General features: G+C 46.5%; 1 protein-coding gene across 4 annotated transcripts in view; it reads right to left on the minus strand.

Annotated features, from left to right (window-relative positions):
* The window catches only part of SHROOM3 (shroom family member 3), a 52,178-nt gene that overhangs the window by 25,514 nt on the left and 9,569 nt on the right, over positions 1-17,095 (minus strand). For 3 of the 4 annotated variants that reach the window (XM_055724292.1, XM_055724302.1, XM_055724282.1), the window contains exon 2: positions 7,699-7,827. The gene's annotated coding sequence lies outside the window, so the exon portion shown is untranslated. Of the gene's footprint in view, positions 1-7,698; positions 7,828-13,723; positions 13,786-17,095 lie in introns of those variants that run through there. The other variant, XM_055724307.1, reaches the window with a different exon arrangement.

Below are 17,095 nucleotides of genomic sequence, written 5' to 3' on the forward strand. Positions count from 1 at the left end.
TCCACTTCAGATAACAGAGAAAGTGATCCCTCTGTTGTAAATGCCAAGGCTGGAAAAGAGACTCCTGGTTCCTCGTGGACACCTCCAGTGATCAGATAACCTGGGCATCCAGGTCAGGTTGGCATCATGACAAGTGCCTTGGGGCGAAGATACCTGGAGAAGTCAGTGGACCTTGATGCAATACTGGCATTTAAATAGGCTCCATGGCAGCTGTAACACTGATTACGTACCAGATACTGCCAAATTCACACTGTAAACTGGAAAACCAAAAGGAAAAGAATAGTCTTTAATCTTGTCCAGCTGCTGTTATCTGGGTGCGCCTTGTTGGCATACTAGTCACAGCATTTTCAGACAAAAATGTGACTGGCCATTAGCAGCCTCCTCTAATACAGTCTGGCAAAGGCTTGATGCAGTCTGGGCTGCAAGTACCATACTAACATTTCTGAGGCTCTCTACCATTTAGATCTGTAGTTCTCTGTTATTAGGAAGAGGTGAGTGCGTTCTCTGTAATCTCTGTAGATTATTTTTGTGGATTGTATGCAAAACAGTAATGGAACTTTATAAAGATATCTTTATAACTATCTCTATAACTCTATACTCTACAAATGAATCAGCATCTATAGAAGAGCCATCTGAAGCTATATTCACAGTGTAACTGAAAGGTTGATTTATCTTTTTTCCAAGGTTACAATCTCAAACTATCCAGAACAATGTATTCATTCTTATTTCCAATCTTTACATACTGTTCCTCACCGATGCCAGAGTATATGTAGAACCTGAGCGCTCTGCAATTCAAATGTACTCCAGCCCAGTGTCCTCCAAGAGCTCACAGGACCATCTCTAACCAAAGCAAACAACCTACGTTCTTCAAATTGCCATTTTCATTTTTTCTGTTTGCCTAGAAAAGTTTTCCTTTCCCTAAAGCTCCAAGTAGAGCACTTCCCCCCCCCCCACCCCTCAGGGGGAGAGAAAAGAGGGAAAGAAAAAGATGTTCAAAAAATCCCTGCAGATTACTCTGTGCCAGCTTTCTGACAGCAGCTTCCAGGTTGCCAGCAGCCAGCAGCACACTTTGGCTGACGCCGAGGAGCACAGCAATACAGCAATACCAAGTGCTGCTGCCGTAACAAGAACTGCAAGTGGGACTGTCATTATACCCAGTTTATGGGACCGGTTTCTGTGTTGGGATGAGGAGTGGGAAGGAAGCAGTTCCCTCCCCTCACATGCCATATCCTGGTCTTTCACAGAGCAGGATCCTGGGGCACATCATGGGACATACTTGCTGTGCAGATTAGACCTAGTGGGAGAGTATCAAAGCAAGCTGATGAAGCTAGAAGAGAAGGATTTCACAAGGAAAGCACCTTCTCTTAGGAAACAGGCTGGATTTTATCCTTGCAGACAGTAACAGGATGTAACTCAGCCTTTTAGAAAGCTCATGAGTGAAAGCCAGGGAGGGGATGTTGTGGTTGATCAATTAGCAACTAGAGTCATCAGTGCCCCGCTAAACTGATCTATCCCTACTGCAACACGCCCACAGAGCTTGCAGGGAGTTAAGTTTTCATGTCTCACATCTGTCAAACACATCACCCAAGATGGCTGAATAGAGACCATTTGTGAACAATTCTTCTTCTACCACTGACCTCGCGCTCATTTTTTCTCTGTCCCAGCAAGCTTCAAAATCCTCCTTAGCTGAGATGGGGAACTCTGAAGGTAAAGGCAGCAAAACCTTTCAAGAAGAGCATCTCTCCCCAAGGTGCAGAATCCACCTGCAGATGCAGGCAGGAGCAGTGGTCACTGGGACACATTCCCTGTGACCTGCAGGGATGGTTTTGACTAGCTGCTGGTGTTAATGAGCCAAAGAAAAATGGGAAGAGATAGAGAAGAGAACTAAGGCCAAGAGGGTCGCTCTGTGCTATTGCAGGCAAACACAGTCCCTGTGGATGTGCTCTTCCCAAGCAGCCATGTGGCCCAGGTGTGGGAGGTTGCTGGAGCTGGAAGGGATAGCCATAGCTTGGCCTGTTCATCTGGGAGGTGGGAAGGGACGAGGGCTGTGCAGCAGAGATCCTCCTCCTGTAGGAGAGAAGAAAGTTTCGAACACAAAATGCAAAGCTTGTGCCTCTCAGATCCCATCCCAGGCACTGAGACACAAAAGAGAAAGCCAGGAAGGCAGCTGCCCATCCTTACCACGTCACCCTCGCAGGGGTTAAGATTCAGGCTAGTGATATTTCTAAACTAACAAAAAGTATCTGGCAGAGGTAGCATGTCCTGAGCCATACGCCACTGCAGGGTGCAGTATGCTCTTTCTATATGGAGAGATCATGATCACAGCAATTCATGTGCACCCTCTCAGGGCAACTGTGTACCGGCATCGACAGAAAGCATAACCTGCAATCTGAATTTTCACTGGTATGGTCCTGTCTGTAAGATGGTCACATCTAAAAGGAGTGCTAGCAGAACGAGGACACATTCTGCAGACATCCTAAGGCACTGCTGCAGTCCCTATGCCTAGCTATTAAGCAGGAGATGAAGGAAAAACTAAAGCACTCAGAAGCCTATTAGGATTTTGACAGAGCGAGGCCACAATCTACTCAAAGCAACGTCGCTCTTAATTAAGGTTCAGTCATGGTTCTAAAAATAAGCATAACAGATGAGGCCAAGTCGGACCATAATGGCATCAGCTTGATGTGTCTTTCACTGAATCTGTCTTTTTAGGCTCACAGAGCCCTTCTGGTAAATTCTAGGGCAGGAGAGGTCCAGAGTGAGCTCTGTCCCTTCGCAATTTTGAGTAAAAAGAAGGAGGACTCCTGAGAAAGACGTGAAGCATATGAACTGATATTTTATGTCATGGATCTTGGGCAAGAGTGTCTGCTCACCTACAAAGGAAACAGAGTCACACCCCGCACCCCTCTTGACACTCAGGTTAAAACCTTCCCTAAGTAAAAATCACACTGAAAAAACCCTCACTTCAAAACACTTAGGTGAAATGTGTGAATATTCTCACAACCCTCTTTTCTACAATATGTTCATCTTCACAACTTCTAAAGAGCAACTCCCCACCCAGAGAATCTCTTCAGAGTATCTCACAGTTTTTTAACAGTCTCAGTCTTAAATCAAAACAATAAAAGGAAACACCGTAAGACAAACACCCCAGCTGAGTTCAGGGCTCTCCCCCAGGCCAGTCTGGCCTCAGTTCTCCCTCCAGCCCCTCTCCCAGTGGCACAGGGAGATGTTGTGTCTGTATGTTGTTTCCAGTTGACATGTTGGATGCTATTCGGTTTTTCCCTTTGATGAGCATCACTTGGGATGTCTGGGTTGCATCAGACCAGGCCCCAAGTACCATGTCAGAACTGGGAGGCAGGTATTGAGCTCCCTAAAGTCTCTCTGGGCTGAGGAAGCAGAGAATAAGAGGTTTCTGTTCAGATTTCCTACCACTACCATCACCGACTCTTTGGGGAAAACTCCCTACCACACCACTGGAAAGAAAAGCCCTGTGTGAAAGCAGAGATGACAGCCACGTATGTGGATGTACATACAGATTTTTTTCTACCATTCTTCTCAACTCCACCTGCAGGAAATAGCCTGTCCCTCTTCTCCCTCTGGCAGCAAAAGTAGGCAGAGGAAAACAGCGCAGAAAGATTATTCTGTGGATAGGAATGACCAAGGGCACAACAATGGCCATCATGCTGCCTCTAGTAAGGGACAAGGTGCGGACGACTGAGGATACATGAAAGCGTCCAGTGCTGCAGAAAAATTTGCCAGTTTGTAGAGGACCAGAGATGGCTTTTCTTGAAAGAAACTTTCCACCCCAGGCTGCAGAAGGAAGCGCTGGGATTGCTTGGAGGTGATGGCAGCTGTGAGCAACGGTCACTCCTTAGTTGAACTTAGGAACAGTCAAACACTGTAATTAATGATTATTGGTCTTGCACGTCACACCTCTGTGTTATCACAATTCTTTGGTAACCCCCAGGCTGTCTTATCTAAGAAAGGGGAATTTATCCATTTTCTAGAAAAGGAAACAAAGGCCCTGAGAGGTGAAGTGACTTACAGGGAATCACCCACCGGGCCTACCGCTACTGCTACGCACCGGGCCCTGCGCTGCTGCCTCGCCTTCCCTCTGCCCCAGCATATGTCTGACAGGCAATATTTAGATTGAGGACTTCGCCCTACACAAAGAAAGGGTCCCACTGCCATTCCCTGACACCAACCAAACAACAGGCTTGAACAGGAATGGTGCAGCTTTGGTTGTTGTGTGAGAGGGGATGTATACAAGCTTCATTCTTGTTGATTACTGGATTCAAGGACTTTGTCTTACTGGGATCTTCTGACAGCTTTCTTTTTTAAAGAAAGCATTACCAATTGACATCATAAGTATGATTTAAATTACAAAATAAAGAGCATTTCAGATCTCTATTTTGAGAAGGTACTTGCCACCAGGATAGCCCATCTGCACCGTTCACACAGGACTCCAGTTTAGACACGTGGAAGCCAAGACAGCCTCCTACCTGGTACTTAGAGCAAGTGTAAGCTAGAATGAGGAGCTGGTGAGCACTGGATTAAAGATCCTCTGCCACTTTCCTCTTCCTGCTACAATTTTACTCCGTTTTCTTTGCTGGAAGAAGAGGAAGAAAGAACAGATGTGGAAAAGAGAGCTGAATGACTTAGAGTCTTTGAGAGGAACCCTATTATTTCCTGTCTTCTCCAGGCATTCCCATCATCTCTCAGAGCACAAGCAGAAAATCTCAGCCGCCAGACCCTGCAGCAACTTTCCCTGCCTGCAGCTTTGCAGAAGTCAGAAAGCTGCATTGATTTATCCATATTGATGAATTGGCCCAACAGGCTTAATTCAAATAATTTTTCCTCATTCTTCCCCAGTCAGTAAATTAGTTAAAAAGACAGAAAACCAAGCATAGCTTAGATTCTTTCGCACCCTGATATCAAACACACAGCAACTTGCAACAGGAGAGACTTAGAAACAATGGAAGGAATGTGTTTTCCTAGTCTCGTTCAGTGCTTAGGAGGAACTCTGTGGCTGGCAGCAGAAATGCTGCCCTGTGAGCCTGATTATCCAAATGTAACGTGGACAATGAGTCACGGCAGGTAACCAAGGGGATTTTCAGGGTAAGCGTCTCAGACAGTAGCTGGGTTCTCCTCTGAGTTACAGGGCTACAAATCACAGGCAATGCCAATAAATTCAACACCAAAGTGCTAACATAGAAATGATAAATGGCAAAGAAGAAGAAGGTCCTTTAGGTGTGTGCACTGAATAAATGTACGTATCTGCATACATTTGTGTGTGTGTATGTGTATGTGTCTGTTCACAACAGACTGCTTGCAAGAAAAAAAAAAGACAAAGAGTACCAAGGGGAGTTTAAACTTTTAGCTAGTCAGGTGAACTGGTGATTTAGTCCTAGCTGGGAATTCACCTTCCCACTGTTCCCGCAGGGAGTGGGTGGGATAGCTGGCCACTGGGACTTACACCAGTGGGGTGAGCGAAATAGCAGATCTGTAGTGATCTAACACAGTTCAAGCCACAGAACAGCTAACAGACTTGTCCCTGAGGGAGACCCCAGGGAAAATTTTAATCACTTTGATACTACACATTTTTTTGGTGAAAGACACCCCTGCATTTGGATTTCTAGATGTAATTCTTCCCTCCTTCTCATCTCAGATTGCACTTTACCGATCGATCGGTAGAGCTGCAGTAATGTGGCTGCGCTGGCTGCAACACCACACTGGCCTTGTTTACTTTGCACATCGGAGGAAATGAGGCAAGCCTCAGTGAGCAATTGTTGAGTGTGCAGTCTGGAGGGTGAACTGCAGACAGGTGCTGTGCTGCTCCTTTCCATAGATGCTCAACTGCAACATCCGAGAAACCAGTCCTGAGCTCTGGATTTCCCCTTTGACTAAGGACATTAATTAATCACCCAAAATTTCCAAAACCGCTCAGGACTGCTGACAGCCTGTCATCTTCATCGCCCAGGGTAGAGTCTGCAGAAAGCAAATATGCAGGGGAATTGCATCCGGTGTTAGGACCAAAGCAAAGGTCGCTGAATCTGAAATACCCTCCCACACTCAAATTCTTATACATTAAAGCAACTTCCTGTTTGTAACCAAAGCTTCAGCCTGAGTTACACCAAGGTATGCAGACACAGCCTCCAACACTGCCGGAAAAGTAAAGCAAGACATTGGCTCTGTATCCAAAGACAAATCAATCGAAGTGAAATGATAAACTTTGGCTCTTCTGCGAAGATCTGCTACCAGATCGACAGGCAAGCAAGATTTACAGAGGGCATTTGCTGAATAACTCATTGCTATAGGGAGGTGGTAGGTCTATGGGGGCTCCTTTCCCAAGTTTGTTGTGGGTCACATATCTCAGGAACTGCAGAATCCCACACCCCAGTCAGAGATAAATCTCTCCCTGGTAAAACTAGCTTGAGGAGAGCTTTTTCAGCCTCTAAAGTCTGCTCTATCTGAGAGAGATAGAACTTACGGTGCAAATCCTCATCTTGAGGAAAGCAAAACAAATGTGGTGAGGTTATACACACAAACACCGCTGGATGAGCTGAGACTTTCCTCCTTCTTTTGCAGCCACCCAAGCTGTGCAGGGCCAGCATCCATAACTGTTTGCAGTGGCTAAAAGCTGGAGCAACTTCACTAAGGTCAATGAGTTTGCTCCAAAGTGCATCCTTGCTGATAAGATCAGAACGTGACTTCACATGTGGCATTCCCTTCTCAGCTTCTCACTAACAGGCACTGGGCCACATTTCCTCCAGCTATAGGAAATCGGCGTAGCTTCTTGACTTTGAGTAAGTCAAGGTCTGGCCTGAACGCAATGTTGCCAATAAAAGTCACTGCTTTGACTTCACAGTGCAAATCTCAGGAGACTGAGACACAAAAATCTATGAGGTCATCCAGACTACCATCTGACTGACATAAGAGGCTCTTTGATGCCAGCAAAAGCTTTGCCTGAGTAAATGCTGTAGCGTTTGGTCCTAAACTGCATGGATAAAGGAAGGAAACCAGGCTCTGCCACAACACTGGCTGATCCAGAGCAACTCAGGAAACTCACTTCTGAAGACATTTAATCATTTTAAAATGCAGCTAGGCACTCAGGAGTCTTGTCATGAATGCTAAACTGCCACTGAAACTCACAGACTCGGAAGAAGCCAGGTGGTTTTGGAAAGCCAGGCCCTTAAAGCTGGGGAGCCACGGCAGGCTTACACCACTTTTGTGGAGATAAGTATCTCCAGCATAAATATGGTTCAGCATCTCTGATGACCTTTACCACCATTAACAGAACTGTTTGAGGAGAAAGGAAACATCTTCCAGCACTCCTCAGTGAATCACTCTCAGGCATACTGGCAGCCAAAGCAGTAATGATTTTACACCCAGCCCTGTGTAGATGTTACTGACATCCAGCAATGGTGATGCTTGACTCAAGGCCCAAAAGGTGAATTCATTTCCCTGCTGCTGTGCTGAGGGCAAGGAAGCCTTGGGAGAAGGTGGGCTTGAGTTTAAGAAACCGTTCTGAACCTCTTCCACTGCCTAATGCTGCAGATGTTGGGAATTTGCTCTGCTTCACTCCAGCATTACTGCTGCCCTCACTCCCGCAGAGGGAAGTGGAGTTTGCCAGCTGCTCTCCAAGAACAGCATCCACAAAACACACACACCAGATAGGGACACAGACACATGCATCCTCACCTGGTCTTCAGCCGTAACTTAACTCCTCCCGACCACGTGGTTTTGCTGGGCTGAAAGTCAGTGGTCACACAGTCCGGACTGAGTGGGTTGGGAGACAGGTCAGTGCATCCCTTTGCTGCATGTGTGTCCCTGTCAAAAGAAACCAAGGCCATGTACACATCGACACACAAAAAGCTGAGCCCTTGTATCCTACATGCTATAAGGATTTTAGGGAAGAAGGCAATACACAGACCCAGGGGGCAAGGCAGGTGTATCAGTCTAGTTTTTAAAAAATGCAAAGAAAATATCACAGAAAGCCACGTGTATCCCTTTTGTTCTCTATGTCATTGCCCAGGCAGGCTACAAGAGTGAAATTTTGCTCTCCTTTATACCTAGGCAGTACTCAGCCCCTGTGAGTGCCCCTCACAACCATTTTGGAGAAGCTGCACAATACCACGGCACTGCTTCTCGGTACGTGGTACAAAACTCATTACCCTACATCTGCATTTTGGGACTCTAAATCCCCAAGTGTGGAGTTCAGGGGTTCCACTGTGGGATATGCCCTTTCCACACTTAACCACCTTATGAAAGCTCAGGGAACACTGAACACCCAAGACAAAAGCCAAGAGAAAGGTCCACACAGTGACAGCAAGAAAAAAAAGCCTCTCCCTGCCTCTACTGATATTTCCACAAAGTTAGCAAACAAATATTTACCCTGCTTCATCACACGCGTGCAGAAGTCACACAAACATCGCATAACCACCACTTCAGCTCCTTCCTTCCCCCAGGCACGGGAGAGCCTGAAACGATCCAGTATTCCCACTCGCTCCCATTTTTAGCACTGAAACGCAGGAGAGATTGGAAATTTCTGCTTGCTCAAGGAACCCCCACGCTGAATAAAAGTGCGCCTGAAAGGACCCCCTCCATGCGTTCCTTGGCTGCCGCAGGCCCTGGTGGCCCGAGGTCCGCTGTAATTGCCTCTTGTTGTGTGCTTAGCGGGCTGCAGGCTGAGCGCACATGCCGGCATCTGGGGCTTTGGATAGCTGAGATGGCTTGGATGCCATTCCGGTGAGAGGCCAGCCGTCTTTGTGTCCGGCTTGGTCCTCCCCCACGCTCCCTCCCCAAGCCCCCACGTGCCAGGCAGGAATGTTAAGCCTCACATTGCAGATGAGATATACCAGGGAAGCGCAGCAGCACTTTCACCCAGATTAGGGGAAGTGACTGATCTGGAACGGCCTTTTTGCTCGCTCTGCTTATCATCACCCAAATTTTACCCCAACTCCTGCCTTAGCTGCCTTTTCTTTCCGCGTGCCAAATCCCATTCCGCTTTGTCTCCGCCACCCCTCTCCTCTGAGATGATGTCAAGCCTCTCATCAAACAGAAAGATTCCCCTCCCTGCCCTCGGACCAGCCTTGCTATACACCAGGAGCACAACCCCCTTTACTGCAGCCCTCTGAAGCACCAGTACCGTTAACTGCTTCAGTGCTCTTTGCTTACCAAGTTTACCATGAAAAATTACTAATTTTTAGAGATTTCACTGCAAGATAGCAAAAGGACAGAAGGCCTGCTACAGATGAGGGCTTAAAGGCCTGTACCTAAACAATATTTATATATATACAAATAGGTATACAATTTTGTAAGCAAAACATACTCAGCCGTAGTGTTTAGAGGACAAAGTCCTCTGTTTAAGGCTTTGTATGGACACACTGGAGAGATGGTCCCAGCCACAAAGAACTGCGCTTCTGCCCTGCAGCACTGCCCCTGAGACTCTGTGGCAAGGGGCCCCACGAAGCCCCTGGGAGCATTTACGCACAGCTGACATTGGTGGCAAGGCTGCCGTGTGTCATGCTGAAGCCTGATGAGGTGTCTCACTGACAGCACTGTGGCAGGATCCCATTAGAGGAGAAAGGATCTCAGCAGAGGCACTTCTCTTAACTCTGGGGCAAGTCCTGACCTCCCTATCAGGCCTCATTTCCCACACAGGGAACTACCATCCCTCACCTCCCTGGTTTGCTAATGGGGCTGTGAAGGGATGATACAGTTTACCCGAGGATCCTTCACAGGCAGTACCATGTTGGGGTGATGCTACCTTAGTTTAAGGGGGACAGCAGGCACTTGGCTGTGACCATACCTCATGGATTCGGGGTAACCCTTGCACGCGTCAGAACTGGTCGGTCACTACCAGGGGCTGGCCATATCTGCAGAAGCGCCGAAGCCTGTGGCTCCTGCTGATCTTGAGAGGCAATGTAGGTGCTGAGCCTTTCAGAAACAGCATGTGGATGTCCCCCAAAGGGCTGCCAACTGCCACGGTGTATAACCCTCATCACAACTCCAAAACAGCAAGTCAAGGTGATTTCTTTGAGACAATTCTCAGAGTGCTGTTTCAACCTGTTTGAAAGCAAATACTGACACAGGAGAAGATCTTTGCCACGTTCACAGGAGACACCTCACACAAGCAATGAAATTTTCCTACCACAACTCTGGCAGGGCTCAGTCTTCTTTCCTGTTTCCTAAAGAGTGGACTTTGGCTCTCCCAGGCTACACAACAGCTGTACTCCTGCAGTAAGTAAAGCTGCTCCTGTCTCCTCTCTGGTCAGCTACCTCCGAAGTAGCCAGTAACAATCTTTAGGACTAGGAAACTGCCTCTGTGCCAAATACATTAAAAAGAGTTTTCAGCAGCCTGAGAAACTGATATAAATAAGTGCCTACAGCTTCTCAGTCACCACAGCCTAGTGATCTTTCAGCGCTTAGGGTCCTTTTTCTTTCTTTTTTTTTAAAAAAAAAGCTTTCAAAACATGTGAAGAAAGCAAGAGACAACACAGACCCCAAACTCTGCTGTGAGCAAAGCTTTCCAAGTAAGTCACTTCCAGGCATTCCCATATGGATCCACACAGATCTGACCCTCACAATCAGCAGCTACCAGCAGCAGGAGGGTAAGCAGCTTGGGTGTTCCCCCTCGCCCAGTGAGAAACCTGTGCTTGCCAGCATGCATTACTTTGGGGTTTACCTCACAGAGACAAAAAAACGTTAATTAGTGTCTGCATGGGCTCTGGGGTTGTTGTTTGAGGGTAAGAAGGAAATGCAATGGAGTTTTTCCCAAGCCTCTTAAAAAACTATAATTACTGAGCTCTGTGTGGAGCATCGGGCTCAATAAGACATTGAAAACTAATCAGCCAGTCTATAAATAACAGCACTAATCAAGCCCTGTGGGGAACACAAGAGATGAGGATCCTTCCACCAGTGAAGTACACACACGTCAGGGATGGAGCACAGCAGCTCTGCAGCAACGGCCACCACCGGGTGCTTTGCCAGAGAAAATGATACCCATGCGGGGCTGCTGCCAGCCAAAGCCCAGCTGGCTGAGCATGGAAAACACATGAGGCCAGCATCAGGGCTGCACCTGCAGAGGTGGGGACCTTCCCCAAACAGGACTCACAAACCCAGGACCATTCCTCCCCTTGCAGCCTTCTGCCTCACACTCAGCCAAGTGACCTGACTACTTATTCCGTAAGATTTTTCTAAGACATTTCTAAAGCATTTTCTAAGGCACCTCAGTCTAATGATCAAGAGTGTGCTGATGTCTATAAAGATACTTCTCCAACCGTAACACGGGAACAGCCACCCTAGGGCAAAGACATTGAGGGCCTACCTTGCATCTTGACTGTCACCACTCACATCTTCTCCTTAGAGCGACCGTTCTCCTAAAGCTCCAGCTGCCCCCAGCACCGCACGGCGTGATGGCTCTGCAACAGCACCCAGCCTGCTGGGATGCTCTGTAAGGTCGGGGCTGCGTTTTACTTCAGGATGTTGCAAAGTGCCTTACAATTGCACAGCTAACAAGGAGTGGCCTGCAGTTGGTCTTTTTGTTACCATGTTGTTTCTGAAGCTCCAAGTGGGAGACAGGAAACCTAGCACAGTCTATTTAAAACTCCTTTACCTCCCACCTGAGGCAGGCAGCTGCCTCTGAAATCTTTTCTGCAAAGTTCATGTTAAATTATGAATTGTTATTTATACTTGCTGCTTCCATCGCGCCTTTGGTATTTAATACCACACATGTTAATGAGTAGCCATACAAAGACACTCTGCTCAGCTTTTCCATCGTCTAAAAATATGGCCTGTTAGGATTTTTTTCCTGATGCTTGCTTGACAAACAGCGAAATAATACAGTACGACAGATTTAAGCCTTTTTTGAAGAAAAGCCTGCTCCTCGGAAGTTTCATTGCCCCACAGCTTGGTTGCCCCTGCCTCGTGCAGGGAGCACCAGCCGCCAGAAGCAAAAGGCAGTGGCCTCTTGGCCCTGCAGCACTCCCTCCTCCGCGCGTTCAGCTCTGCCTTTTCTGAAGCAGGCATCTGCAAAAGAGTTCCCTATTTTTTTACCACCCTTTTCACAGCTCTTCAAGAAAACATGGGTGGCCTTATATGAATCAACTCCCTACAAGACTGGTTTGCCTGTTGCTACTATCCAATGTCTCATGTCCATCCCAAGCCGCCACAATCCCTGAAGAACTCACTCGCTGCTTTAGGGAGATCCTCTGCTTCTGACCATAGATGACTCTGACCTCCTCTGGCTGCTTTATCCTGCCTCCTCCACTGACCTCCTGTTACCTGCATACTTGAACCATTTCATATTGTTTATCTTAACCTTTTGGGCTCTTGGCTCTTCTTTTTCACTTTCTTCAGTCTTTCTTATCCTTATTTATAATCTTCACATTCCAGTACAGATTGGTTTCCTAAATCAAGCCTAGACAGTAAGTGGGGGTGCTTGCCTCTGCTCAGCAAATCCCCCAACAATTACATCCGAACCACCTGATGAATTTCAGCCAGGGTCTGCACAGATATTATTCTCAATGAATTAACCTCCATGTTTCATAAAAATAGTTCCCCGAATACTGGAAGTAGCATAAATCATTGCTCTCATTGAGGCAATGCTGCGGTGTGAACTCAGCTGCCTGGCTACAATTCCGAAAAAGGACACAGAGTATACACAGAGAAGCCACACAAAATCAGACTTCTTAAGCTTTGTCTGCTCGTAGCATTTGTTTTCCAGCACATCAGCATTACACTTCTGCCTGCACTACTATCCTGTACTCTGCTTTTCTGCTTGGCTGTCTGTAGTTCTAGGTATGAGTCCAGGACATGGCTAAGATCATCCATAAACAGCACTTGGAACTATGTTTAAAAATTATTAAAGTAATTTTTTTAATTTTTCAAAATGCATATTTTCCTAATGGTTCCACCTCTTGGAGTCACGATTACTTATTTTAAACTAACGCCAGGTGTGCTGCCACAGAAACAGAAGACCTAAGTCCCAGAGGATCAAACTGCCAAATATTAATAGGTTTAGTAATTTTTAATGTCTCATTACTTATAAGCCCACTGTTATTCCTAGAAGAGAGGATGGAGCTTAAGTTCTGATTTTTAAATCATTTAGGATCGACAGGAGTGTTTAGAACCACTATCAGAATAAAAGCATTCCTAGAAAAATAACTGCTTACAAACTGACACTTCTGAAATCGAGATTAAAGCAAGGAATCCGTCTTCAAAGTTCTGCAGAGGTCTGTAGGCATTTTCTGGGTTTTTTTCCCTTTGTCATAAATCAGAACATAAAAGGCAACCCTCCACTACAGAAACACCAAAAGCATAGCACAGACCCAAAAATAAGGAGAAACTGCAACAGAGAAGAACTTGGTTCCGCAACCTGGCAAGGTGGGAGATGATGGAGTTAAAGCTGCTGTTTTATCCTCATAGCACCCCGGTTACACAATATCACAGGGCATCCCGAGATCCACCCCCCTCAGCCAAGTGACAGAAGGAGAGTTTAGAAGCTTCACCTCTGGCTATCCTCACCCTGCAGGCTACAGGCAAGCCCTCAGCAGCTGATGAGCTGGAATTATGTCTCCTTGTGAATGAAAACTCTGCCTCCGCAACAGTCCCCCCTCCCCCGGCAAACAGCAAGCCTCCCTGCCTTCTCCATGCTGTTAGGAGAGGGCTCCCCTGGGCAGGGTTGCAGAAGGGGAGCGAGATCACGCTCATCCTGGGCACCGACCTTGCACTTGCCAGTGGGCATGCTGCTTTGGAGATCCTCCCGCTCCGCTTGAAGTGAAAAGACAGGATAGCTTACGTATTTCTTATTTTGTTACCTCCTGTGACTGGTCCAGAAATAGCCTGTAATCCACATATCTGTCATGCTCACAGAATCTCCTTTAGCTGAAGTGGAAGTGCCCTGTGTGTCAGAGCACAAAGACCCAGATCCTCTCCTGACGAGAGCACTCATGGGTCATAGCTGGTAGCGGCAAGGTCTGCACAGGTTTGTTAAGTCTGTGCTCACGGGACCCCAAACGCAGACAAAGAGCCAGGACCACCTGGAAATACATGGACAAACCAATCTTTTCATCAGAAAAGTTATCATAAATTGAACTGAAACTTCTCATTGGAGATCATGCAGTTTGGACTAAAGCTTTTCCTGGGAAAAAGTCTCTCAGTTCCTGGGTAAAATCACTAGCCTGCCACTTAGGACACTCACTCACCTGAGATGGGGAAGAGCCAGGTTCAAGTCCACAGTCTAATAAGGCGGAAAAGGAATTCAAGACTGTTTTGTGGACACCTCAAAATGCAACAGGCTCCAACTGTAAAACCCCCTGGAAGGACTTTTTCATCCAACGCAGAGCAAGACAGGTTTTGAAATCTCAGTAAGGTTCCCTGAGCACACAAATTTTGGGACTGAATTAGGCATTCCTCCCAGAGTTCTGCAGCAACATCCCAGTCTCAAGTATAAACAATAGTATCTACATCTTGGATTCAGATAGGTCAGTAAAGCTTAGGGGAAAAATCCCACAATCACAACCCAAACCCACTCAGAGTGCTGCTGACTGCCACTTCTAAGAAACAGGACTATTTAATACTCATTGTTTGGTAGGGCTCAGGCACATCCAGGCTGATATCTGTTAAGGCAGGATTACTGGAGCTGATCTTTGTGTCATAAGCCAATCACCAAATGAGAAAAGAAGAAATTTTCCAGGAACAGTGCAGAGGTGGCTTGTGCTTTTCTAAACGCACAGGCCATTGTTTGCAGGCAAATTAAAAGGCTAAGAAATCATGGAGCTGTCTTGGGATGGCAAATTTTAGATACATGTCACATTCGAGCACCCACAACTTTGAATCTCATGGCTCCTATGTGAAGCACATGGTATTTCAGGGCAAAGAAACACAGAGGCTGAGAAGTCACTTGGAACTAATTCAGCTCACAGCTTTCCTTCTAGGAGGGCTCTTCACTTAGGTAACTCCAATTTAAACAACTTCAATGAGCACTGACCTCCAGGTCCACCGAGAAAAAATCTGGAGGAAGGAGACCACATTTTGACTGTGCAATACTGTCTAGTCCTACTTGTCCCGTGTTTTTTTGGCTTTCCTTTTCCTCTGAGATTGGATGGATTTTATTTGCCCTGACCTCAATCCCACAATCTGGCCATGCTGTGTTTGTACAGACCCACACAAATGCACAAACAAGCTGCTCCGGCGCTATACCTGTTTGCAAGCAAAGATCTGAAAGGAGTATTCGCATTCATTTTGGTTCTTCACTTCATTTGGTATTGGCTAAGGGATCTTTGAGAAAATGAACTCCCTCTTTGTCTGTGAGAGAGACCTAATCCTCGTTTTGCCCTGGAGGATTACTGGGTACTTAGAAAGGCACTCACATGCACATTTTTGGTTTGTGCCAGCTGCATTTGGGTCCACAATATGTAGCGTTCACTTTGGTCTTTAGGTTTGACAATAGGCATTCCACTGCACCCAGACCCCAACCCCAGAGACTGCCACCCTTTTAAAGACACCCTAAATCAATGCTTTCTGAATTGCGGACCTTCCCGTGCTTTGCATGAGTAGTTCGCCCTCAGACAGTGCACGTGAATTCAGTGTGCAGGCAGGCAGCTGGGCCCGCAGCCCTCAAGACTAGGATCTTTTCTTGTGCTGCCGAGCCGGCGGTCAGAGTGCAGTTCCCTGCATGGCCCTGCCAAAAAGACCTGGACCCTAGCTGGAAGGAGGAACCCATAGGGCTGAGAAATTAGCTTTTATCCCTAGTCAATTCCTGGCTTTTTGTAATAGAAGTTTATGGTTATACTCAATTATAGCTTACTATTTGTGCCACAGTACCACCCAGAGAGCCCGCCTGTTCAGCCACCGGAGCCCAACATTCCTGGGTTGTACACACTGATATATAATAAAAGGTCATTCCTTTCATTATAGGAATAATGATTCCTATAATAATTCCAAATGCCCAGTGCCACAGCACCAACTCTGTGTGGTGCTGGGCTTTTACCACAAGTGGTTGTCTGTGTACAAGATAGGTTTGTCGTTGGCCATGATTTTGCTCTACCCATCAAGCTCAGGAGCCTTCAGAGCCTACTGGTGTTCCCACATGGGTGAAGTGTGCTCTGTGCAGCTCTGGCCCAAATCTTCCTAGGATCATGACTTAATTCTGTAAAGCAGTAATTCAGGATGTAGTTCAATGGAAGTAAAGGACTCTCTTCTTCAGCTGGTGTAAATTAGTACCAACTTGAGCAGCTCTCTGCCTGCTCAGCGGACAGCTCACCTTCTCAGGAGATCTGAACTGAGAGGTTACAACTGTATTTCTCTGTCCAATGGTACCACCACAAAAAAGTGGAGGGCAATCTGCCCTGCACCCAGCTCTACTTCTAAGTGAAATGCTTTCCTGCACCTTGCACTCAGACACTTTTAACCCCCTTAGAAAACAGGTCTACCTATTTATTGTGTCCAAAAAAAAGTAAAAATACAGAGAAATGACATTTTCATCCTATTCTACCCCACAACTAACAGGAATATCTATAGACTTGCTCTTGACCATTATTGAAAATCTCTTGAGTATTCCCAGAGACGTCAAGCGCCACTGGCCTTCGGGCACACTGTGGGACTTGCATTGGGGAATCAGATTGTCACCCCCCTTCATAGGCTGTATAGGACCAGGAGGCCACTAGGAACAACATTCCAGACCTGGCCATAAAAGGTTGGGATCAACTCTCTCTGAGGTGTAGAAGTGCTCAGACCAGTTTGTCAGAGGTGCCTGAAATGAAGACTTCCTGCAGAGCTCACGCAAGAAGAAGGATCATTAACACATCTGCCCCTTTAAGGACCATGACTACTGCACAGAGGCAAAACAATAACATTATCTTTACAGATTCTGTGGTACCCCAGTGCTGAATCATACTGATCAGAAGTCGTTCTGTATAACTTAGAACATTTAACTTTTCTTACATAACACAAAGGAAAGCACAAGCCAGCTCTAAAGGACAAGAGTAAATGAAAACAAATAATTGCAGCTCCTACAAAGAAAGGCAGACATAAAAAGGAAGCAAAAGTCATACTTGCATAAAATAAAGACTGGTTTTCATTTTAGGATTAGAGA

The sequence above is a fragment of the Falco cherrug genome, chromosome 1 (assembly GCF_023634085.1).
Source record: "Falco cherrug isolate bFalChe1 chromosome 1, bFalChe1.pri, whole genome shotgun sequence".
NCBI classification, from domain to species: domain Eukaryota; kingdom Metazoa; phylum Chordata; class Aves; order Falconiformes; family Falconidae; genus Falco; species Falco cherrug.